The sequence below is a fragment of the Triticum dicoccoides genome, chromosome 7A (assembly GCF_002162155.2).
Source record: "Triticum dicoccoides isolate Atlit2015 ecotype Zavitan chromosome 7A, WEW_v2.0, whole genome shotgun sequence".
Taxonomy (NCBI): domain Eukaryota; kingdom Viridiplantae; phylum Streptophyta; class Magnoliopsida; order Poales; family Poaceae; genus Triticum; species Triticum dicoccoides.
In genome coordinates this window covers 20,828,724-20,839,486 of record NC_041392.1, presented here as the reverse complement: position 1 = coordinate 20,839,486, position 10,763 = coordinate 20,828,724, and the positions used below count along the sequence as shown (strand labels likewise).

The window sequence follows — 10,763 nt, the reverse complement described above, 5'->3', positions numbered from 1 at the left end:
CGGCCGCGCCGTCGCAGAAGATAGAGGAGAGGCGAGGAAGGGGCAGGAACGAAGGACGAAGGCGGGGGGCGACGGAGGATCACCTCCCACAACCACGAAAAAGATCGAGGGGGGAGTTGGATCGTATGATTTTGTTAGGCGTGTTTTTTTTGGTGTGGTGAGAGATGAGACGAAAAAACCCAGACGAAAGTGGGGGACGAAAAATAACCATGCAATCCTATCAACTGGGACATTAGGAGTGGAGATTACTGCTTATTTCCTTATTTATCGCGATGCTTTAATTACACATTATTTCCTTATTTTTTTTGGAGTAGAAGTTTTGGGAAGAAGACATAAATGACGATATAGACTCCACTTAGCGACATAAATCATATGCAAGATATTGTGCATTAGGTAGTTGTCTTTAACAATCTGTAATTTTCCCAGGAGAGCGTGGCAAGAGCTTGTGGTTGGAGTGGCTTGAAATAGCAAATAAAAACCAATGAAATAAATATTCTAAAGGAGAAACGGATGACCTAATGCAATGTGTAATTCGGGGAAAATTAATATCTCTCCGTTTTTTTAGTACTTGCAATAATAAGCAGTATATTTCTGTAAATAAATGGAACATAGAATGGATTTAAATACGAAGCATTAAAATGGATAAGAAACATTAAAATGCAGGAAAAAGAAAATAAGTGACATTAAAATAGGAAATATTGAAAAGAGGAGAAATTAATAAGGATAATAATGGATAAGATGAGAAAATTAACATGGGTACTAGCTACTTTATAGATAAGATACGTGTGCTCAATCCGTGTGTTTCTTTATACACAAAACTGCTGCAGGAGCGTCTTCCTCCTCTTCCCGCAGGTCGCTTGGTAGCGAAGCCTCTGCTGCTTCAGGAGCCCACGCGCGTTGTGCTCAACCGGACTGCTCCTTCGCGTCGTCCATCAGTGTACTCTGTAGCTATGGCCAGCACCGCTGGCGAGTCGAGAGCCAACCCTGTCGTGGCATCGGAGGAAGGCGAGGTCCAGCCCTCACCTCTCTTGTCTGGGTACTACGCATCCTCGGAGGGGTCTGAGGGCTACCTCACGGGCCCAGAGGAAGGGGAGAGCTCCCGCGTGGTGGCGGCGCCGGCGCCTCTACTGCCAGGTGAAGCGGCAGCGGCGGCAGTGTGGTCCCTCGCGTTCGGGTCCGTGTCGCAGCGGGGACTGGATCAGCGGAAGGGCATGGAGGACACCGTGTCGCTGCGCCCGTTCTTCTGCGTCCGGGCCGACGGCTCCCCCATGCACTTCTTCGCCGTCTTCGACGGCCACGGCGGCCCACAGGTAAACCCCCGTCCCCTTTCCTCCAAATGCTGCCAGACTGGAGCACCTTGCACGCCACCTGCGGGTTGAGTGCTTGATGTCGGCGTTTGATTTGCTTGCTACGTGGTACATGGTGCTGCAGGTGTCGGCCCTGTGCAGTGACCAGATGCACGTCATACTGGCGGAGGAGCTGGCCCGCGTGGCAACTGCCTACCGGAAGGAGCACCTGGAAAATGATGAAGAGGTGGAGCGTCAGCTTCGAGTGGGCGGACACACTGGGGATGGGGTTGTCAGAATCGGGGTTGCCCATCATGGGGTCCACTGCCGTGGTGGCGCTCCTGGTCCGCGGCAGCATCCTCGTGGCCAACTGCGGCGACTCCCGCGCCGTGCTCTGCCGCGCCGGCAACGCCTTACCACTCTCCCAGGACCACAACGTGAGAATAATTGTGTCATGCGTATCGTATTTCTCTCCTTTGGTCTCGTCTGACTGGACAAATTTGATATTGATGCGTGGATGCAGCTGGAGCGGCCGGACGAGAGGGCGCGGGTGGACACGGCCGGCGGCAAAGTGCGCACCTCCGACGACGGGCGCGTACGGGGAGTGCTTGCAATGTCTCGCGCATTAGGTACGCCGTACATACTGTTTGGTTCTTATTATGCACGTGTGTACTCGTACATATCAACGGCGTGTCGTCCGTTTAGTTCTTATGCACACGACGTTTTCTTCCATGCAAAAAAGAAAAAGACGTTTCATTCCCATGCATCATTGTTGGCCTTGTATACAATATAGTACAAGGGTCCGTCTATATTACATCTAGATGTGAGATAATATCTCACATCTAAGTATAGTGTCAGCATTATCTTATTATTTTATTGTTTGTCTTGTTTGTTTGATTTAGTTTGTCAAAGCCTCCCAAAAAAAAAACATCTCGCCCCGCACGTCCCACCATATGTGTATCTAATAGCTAGCTAGTTGTGCACAATGCATGTGCGATGGCTGTAGCCTATGCATTGCTCGATGTACATGATGCAGTGCTCGATGTAGCTTATGCGTCCGGTAGCAAACTTTTACAAGTACGTCTCTGATCGCTAGCTTCTAATAGGCTAACAAGGATTTGTTGTTGTTTTTTTGCGTTATCACTTTTTTTCGTTTTTTCACAAAAAATATTATTCATGAATTTACATAAATGCTTTCAAATTAGAATTTTTTTAATGAATAAAAAATTGTTTTAATATACGGTGAAAAATCCTTTAACATACGATGACCATCTTCTGAATATACACTAACTTTTTGTACTATATATTGAACATTTTTAATATACAGCGAGCTTTTTTATATATGATGAATTTTGCTAATTATACACAATGACCATTTCTTTAATATGCACTTAACATTTTTTAGTACACACTTAACCTCTTTTAATATACGATGAACTTTTTTAATATATGGTGAACATTTTTCTAATATGCACTAAATTATTTTAAAACTCATAGTGAACAATTGATTGTACACTCAATAAATGTTCACGAAGTAGAAAAATATTCACGATATTCAAAATTTGTTCGCAGATTAAAAAAATGTTCGCCGATTCACAAACTATGTTCACAAATTTCCGAAATATTCATATTTTGAAACAGATTTAGAAATTATAAAAAAGGTAAGGAAATGAAGAAAGAACAAGAAGAATTTTAAGAAACAAACAATGGTCCCTATTACAAGTCGAGAGTGGACTTGCAACTAGGAGAAAAAAATAATGGGCCTAGTTACAAGTCGAGGTTGGACTTACAACTGGAACAAGTACACGAAACTACGATGCCCATTGTGAATCGTGGGTGAATTTGCAGCTGGGATGGATACAAACAAACCAGTTGTGAGTGAGAGATTGGACTTGTAACTGGGACAATAACAAAACCATGACCCAAGTTACGAGTCAAGGGTGAACTTGCAACCGGGATGAAAACAAACTATGTCATAGTTGAGAGTCGAGGATGGACTTACAACCGGGATAACTACACAAATACTATGATGCTAGCTGCAAGTCGAGGGTGCACTTGCAACTGGCAAAACAAATGACCCAGTTGCGAGTCAGAGGGTGGACTTGCAACAGGGACAACAACAAAAGTATAGGCCCAATTGCGAAGTGAGGGTGGACTTGCAACTGAGATAACTAGAAAACTACGAGTCAAGTTGCGAGTCAAGGGCGGACTTGCAATTGGGATGAAACAAACAACATGCCTAGTTGCAAGTCAAGAGTGGATTTGCAACTGAGACAACTACACAAAACTACGATGTCTGTTGTGAATTGAGGGTGGACTTGCGACCGGGATAAAAACAAATGGCCCAGTTGTGGGTCAGAGATTGGACTTGCAACTAGGACAACGACAAAATCATGCCCAAGTTGCGAGTCGAAGTGGACTTGCAACTGGTATACAAACAAACAATGGCCTAGTTGTGAGTCGAGCATTGACTTTAACCGGAACAACACAAAATTACGATGCCAGTTACGAGTTGAGGGTGCACTGCAATAAGCAAAATAAAAGGCCTAGCTGTGAGCCGGAGAAACAAGGACAACAAGAAAACTATGGGCTGAGTGGCGAGTCGAGAGTGGACTTGCAACTGGGACAACTACAAAACTGCAACCCCAGTTTCGAGTCAAGGGTGTACTTGCAACTGGAATGAAACAAACAATGGCCTAGCTGCGAGTCAAGGGCGGACTTGCAATTGGGAACTACACAAAACTACTATGCGAGTTGTGAGCCGAGGGTGTACTTGCATTTGGGAACAAAACAAACGGCCAGTTGCGAGTCGAAGGCTGGACTTGCAACTGGGACAACAACAAAACCATGCTGAAGTTGCGAGTCGAGGTTGGACTTGCAACTAGGATGAAAACAAACTATGGTCTAGTTGCAAGTTGAGGACGTACTTGCAACGGGGACAACTACACAATACTATGATGCCATCTATGAGTCGAGGGTGCATGACAAAACAAACAACCGAGTTGTGAGTCGGAGGGTGGACTCACAACAGTGACAACAACAAAACTATCAGCCTAGTTGCGATTCGGGAGTGGAACTGCAACAGAGACAATTACAAAACTACAAGCCCAGTCGCGAGTCAAGGGTGGACTTGCAACTGGGATGAAACAAAGAATAGGCCTAGTTGCAAGTCAAGGGTGGACTTGTAACTGGGACAACTACACAAAACTATGATACTATTTGCGAATCAAGGGTGGACTTGCATCTGGGACAAATGACAGACTACAAGCCCAGTTGCGAGTCGAGCGTGGATTTGCAACTGGGATAAAAACAAAACACATGCTCAGTTGCAAGTCGATGGTGGGCTTGCAACTGGGACAACTACGAGCTAGTTGCAATTCAAGGGCGGACTTGCAACTGGCACAACTATGAATCTACGAGCCCAGTTGTGATTAATGGGTCAAATTGCAACTGGGTTGAAACAAACCACGAGCCCAATTGCGAGTCATGGGTGGACTTGCAATTATAATGAAAAACAAAAACATAGGCTCCAGTTGCGAGTCAAGGGTTGACTGTCAACTCGGACAACTATGAACCTAGTTGCGATTAGAGGGTGGACTTGCAAGTGTGAAAACTACGAGCCCTGTGGCGAGTCGAGGATCGACTTGCACCTGGGACAACTATGAAACTATGATCCCAGTAGCGAGTCAAGGGTCGACTTGCAACTAGGATGAGACAAATTACATGCCCAGTTGCGTGTTAATGATGAACCTACAACTGGGACAACTACGAGCCTAGTTGCGAGTCAAGGGTGGACTTGCAACTGGGACAACTATGAAACTACAAGCCCAATTGCGAGTTAAGGGTCGACTTGCAATTGGGATAAAACAAGTTATGAGCTAGTTGCAATCAAAAGGTAGACTTGCAACTAGTATGAAAAACAAAACACATGCTCTAGTTTGTGAGTAGAGAGCGGGCTTGCAACTTGGACAACTACAAGCCCAATTGTGAGTCGAGGGGGCTTTCACTTGGGACAACTACAAAACTATGAGCTTGTCGCGAATCAAGGGTTGACTTGCAACTGGGATAAACAAGTTATGGGCCTAGTTGCGAGTCAAGGGTGGACTTGCAGCTGGGATGAAAAACAAAAACACATGCTCTAGTTGCGGGTTGAGGGTGGGCTTGCAAGTCTGACCACTATGTGCCCAGTTGCTAGTCGAGGGTGGACTTGCACCTGGGACAACTACGAAACTACGAGCCCAGTTGTGAGTCAAGGGCCTACTTGCAACTAGGATGAGACAAACTACACGCCCAGTTGTGTGTCAATGGTGGACCTGCAACTTGGATAAAAAATAAAAACACATGCTCCAGTAAGGAGTCGAGGGTGGACTTGTATCTAGGACAACTACGAAACTGCAAGCCAGTCGTGAGTCGAGGGTGGACTTGCACCTGGGACAACTACGAAACTATGAGCCTGGTTGCGAGTCTAGGGTCTACTTGCAACTAGGATGAGACAAACTACACGCCCAATTGTGTGTCAATGATGGACCTGCAACTTGGATGAAAATTAAAAACACATGCTCCAGCAAGGAGTCAAGGGTAGACTTGTATTTGGGATAACTAGGAAACTATGAGCCCAGTTGCGAGTCAAAGGTTGACTTGCAACTAAGATGAAACAAACTACAGTCCTAGTCGCATGTCAATGGTGGACCTACAACTGGGATGAGAAACAAATACACATGCTCCAGCAGTGAGTCGAGGATGGACTTGCACCTGGGACAACTACGAAACTATGATCCTAGTTGCTAGTTAATGGTTGACTTGTAACTAGAATGAAACAAACTACATGCCAGTCACATGTCAAGGATGGACCTATAACTAGGATGGAAAATAAATAACAGGGGTCAAAGGTTGGTCAGTGAGAAGATGAGGGATAAGCTTCATGATCGAGACCCCCAAATGATGACATATATGGGCCCATGTGAAAATAAATGCGGGATCATGATGACACAAAACAGACGAGACAAGAGGGCGCGCGACAAAACAGAAATGTTGATAGATGCGTGCATGATCGAGTTTGTGCGAACATTAAAGCAAACAAATCAAACAATTATAGACGTCGATGAGCTAAAACTCATCTAGATTAGATTTAGCAAATCTGAAAACAAAAAATCTAGTTACACTCCTATCTAGATACACGATCAAAACCAAAAAATAAAAGAAAACTGTGAATAGAAGGACACGTTGCCTTGCACAAAAAAGCACACACAAAACATAATAACGGCCCACTGGAAAATGTCATATCGGGTCTCACTGCTTCACGAAGGACAAACAGACAACACAGCGCAAAGACAGAGAACATCACTCAGAATCATGTGTATCTAATGATATACGAGTTAGATGAAACATTGTTAACCCTTATTTAGATGATAATTAGCAAACCGATCTGTAACGGGACCCCAGAGCACGTTACAAAAACGGCCAACAAAAGACGCACACACAAACAAGTCGACAAGCACCAAACACATGACGCGACACAGCGCATGCCAAAATAACCCACAATCAAGATTGGTAGGACATTTTAAGCGAACATATGACAGAGTAAAACCAAGTTCATTAACTTTAAACGGATAAAAATAAAAAATGGAAAAGATAAAAATATAAAATATAAATAAAACAAAAAATCATGAATTTAATATAATTCATGATTTAAAACAAATAATGAAATAGAAAAAATAATAGAAAAAAGGAAAATAAAACAGAAACGAAAAAAACAAATACTGGGAATCAAATGGGAGCGTACAAGAAAATGAACTAGGACAAGGTGTAACACAGACTTGTGAATGGAAATGGAAAAAGGAACGGAACCTCGCACTAGCAACGATCCAGCATAGACCTGCTTGTGAAAACCAACAAGACCTCGCACTAGTAACGAGCACACAGGCAGCAAGCGAGACAACGCACTAGCAACGACCTGACAGGGAGACAACGCGCCGCGAGCGAGCACGACAACTAGACCATCACGTTATGCACAAATATTAAAGACAGATAATCTAACGGTTCTGGATTTAGATGTGAGATAGCTATTTCACATCTAGATGTGAAATAGCAAACCTGTACAATATAATCCTACACCTACAGGTAATCAACAGGAAATTACGGACCTCCCTTCTCGTCTAGTCATACCTCGTAAAAAAACACTTTTTCCCGCAAAATAATAATAATCATACCTCCGCCCCCTGATTTTCAGGGGTGGGCCGGTGCCCCAAAAATTGACCAATGAAATAATGCCTCGTCACTCTGTAAACCACTCTCCCCCGTAATTTCCTGTAGATGTAGCATTACTCCCTTGTATATCTATCTGCAAGGACGACTCAAAAAAATCTATCTGGGAGGAAACAAATAAATGCAACTATATCAACAGGGGCTGCTACTAATGGCCAAGTGTGATTTGTTTCAAAAAGTGTTTCTTAAATAAAGGAGGGAACGAAAGTATTTCTATATCACTAAAGGAGGTCATCTTCTATGCACCAGCCAGTTGCCCTCTAGTAGAAAATAAAATTAAAATGTTTTCTTAAATTAAAATATAGCATTGCATATTATTATCATCTGACTCAGAATTAAGAACAAACTCTGTTTGAGTTTATAAGGCCCAACCCACATTTTATTTGAGAAAATTTTGACCACTAGTTTATCGTTAAAATGTTTGTTATATGTGTTCAAACATATATCATTAGAACTATCAGAAATAATTTGCTACCCATGGTGGTAGCTACGCCCGCCCCCAATTTTTATCTCTGTTTATTTTGGACTATGAAAAGTAACTCTATAACGAAAATATAGTGACTTTGGACCAGCCAGGCGAGCAAAGATACAATTATGCCAAAAAGGCAAGCAAAAAGACTGAGAGAAGTGGGAGTAGATAGTAAGAATAGTCATGTTAAGCTTTAAAATTAATGGTAATATGTGTGCCCAATAATTAATTAAGTTTCCGAAGATATCTGCAAGGTCCTAATAATTTTCATTCACGATTAGCTAAAAAATAGGACAAGTTGTTTTTTCCCTGAAAGTATTCCTCTCCAACCTTGGTACAGTGCGCCACCATCTCTACTTTGTTGGTAGATCGCCACCCCACCTCTGCCGCTGCCATCTTTGGTATATCTATCTGCAAGGACGACTCGGATAAAATCTATCTGCAAGGAAACAAAAATAAATGCAACTATATCAACAGGCTGCTACTAATTCGTCAACAGTGATTCTTTTCTAAAAGTGTGCCCGTTGGGTTCTTACACACAAGGAAACAAAATTATTTCTATACAAATAAAGGAGGACATTTTCTATGCACCAACCTGTTGCCTTCTAGTGGAAAATTAAAAATAAAATATTTTGGAGTTGAAATGTTGTATTGCATATCATTATTGTTGGAATTCACCCTTAGGATCGATCATATAAAATTGCATGAACATACGCGCACACAAAATTGATAGCCAAGGGCTCGTATCGTGCCCTGTTTTCCCTCTTTTTATTTCTTTTCTGATTTTTCTCTCGTGTTACACAGCTATAGCCTGCCCATGTATTTATACACGTCCGGCCAAGTCCTCACGGTCAAATCTATTCTAATCTGACTCTATATTCTAATCGGACTCACACTAGTATGACGAAAGTACAAACGAACTAAACCTAGATTTCCTAAATTAATCATCCGGCAGCTTGATCGCACTCTTTTTTTTGCAAGAGAGTATAGGGTTTTTTATTCCATAATGATAGAGTTACAATCTTCAGCGACTAAATTGCTGATGCATGGAGGTGTTTGACCCAACCAATAGGCTGTGCTGTCACCACATCTACCAAAGTTTGCTAAACAATGTGCAACCCTATTCTGTTCATGAAGGATTTTAACAGGAATAACAACCCTATCACTCAAGTAACTTTTGATCTCCGGAACCAAATGGCCATAAGCTGATCTATTAAAGGAATCCTCGGAGAGCATCTTGAGGGCCACACCACAATCAGATTGAAGCAGGATTGTAGCATTTGAATGTTCCACCGACAACTTAAGCCCTTCCATCATAGCCTGTAGTTCTGCTTCTAGGGCTTCATTGCAATGAAGAGTTTGCGGTAGGACGCAAAAATAACCCCACCTTTATCATCTCTTAGAATCATGCATGTGCCCGTCGAGCCATCCATAGGGTTAAACGAGCCGTCGGTCGATAACGCGACCTTGCCCGCTGAAGGGTTGGGCCATGGCCTGCGGGGTACATGGAGCTCTTACTTGTGTGTTTATTTCAGCTGTCATCGAGGCTTTTCCTTTAATAATCTCCTCAATACTCACCGAGATTTGATTGAAAGTGTTGTAATAGCTAGATAGAAACGAACAGGAGACTTCTAGTGGTGGGATTGATTTACCATGTGTGATTTCGTTTCGAAGGTGCCAACTTCGCAACAAAACCATAATGATCCTGCTCCTGACTTTTTCATGTGATTCAGCAAGGAGATGAAGGAGCCATTCGTCTCCTGTACATATAATGTCCAATCGGTTCGATAATGGCCAGACCAACCGCATTGTATCCCACAAGAGAGCTGCCGTAGGGCACACTAGTAAGGCATGAAATGAAGATTCCTTGTCCCGATTGCATAGACTGCAATACGCGGATGTCCCTAGGTGCCTCCTGCACTTCTCTGCATTTGTGGGTAATGATCCTGAGCTGACTTGCCAACCAAAATGTCTCATTTTGGGAGGTACAGCCGCCCCCCGGACTAGCTTCCATATGGGTCGCTCACCCATAGGTGAGGAGCTAGAAGCACCCGTACAGACTTGCTCACTTTGAATGGACATTGCCAAATTGTAGGCACTTTTAACTGTCAAGCTGCCTGATATGTCCCATGGCCATGATATAAATTCCTCCTGTTGCCGCGGGGACATCCGGATCATCTGTATCGATTCAATATCCGCCTGATAGAAAAACTGCTGCAACAAGTCTGTTTTCCAATTACCCCGGTCATCAAGGAAATCTGCAACTCTGTTAAGGCGGCAATTGCGTTTTGGGAAAATCGGTGTGAACAGCAGACCCCTTGGGATCCAGGGGTCCCTCCACACTCGTATACTTGCACCATTGCCAACGCGCCAAAGCATGCCTTTCTTTACCAATTCCAGGCCATCCTCGATTCCTTTCCACACCGTTGAACTATTAGTCGGAAATACTGTATCCCACAGGTTCCCGTTTGGGAAGTATTTAGCGTGAATAAGTCTTGCGCAAAGTGATTCCGGGGACGTAAGAAGCCTCCGGGCTTGTTTGGCCAACAAGGCCTGATTATAAGCTCGCATATGATGAAAACCATTGCCCCCTTTAGTTTTTGGGAGGGTCATTTTTCGCAAGCAACCCATGCCACACTGGTGGAAAAAGGGCCTTTGGTCGCGGTTCGCAACTGCCATTAGTCGCGGTTGCGCAACCGCGACCAAATAGGCGCGACTAAAGGCCCCCCCCCCCTTTAGTCGCG

The 10,763-nt window shown here is 43.8% G+C and overlaps 1 pseudogene; it reads left to right on the top strand.

The window, feature by feature from the left end:
• The first annotated feature begins 1,160 nt into the window (after positions 1-1,160).
• Positions 1,161-10,763, top strand: part of LOC119328851 — a 46,366-nt pseudogene continuing 36,763 nt past the window's right edge.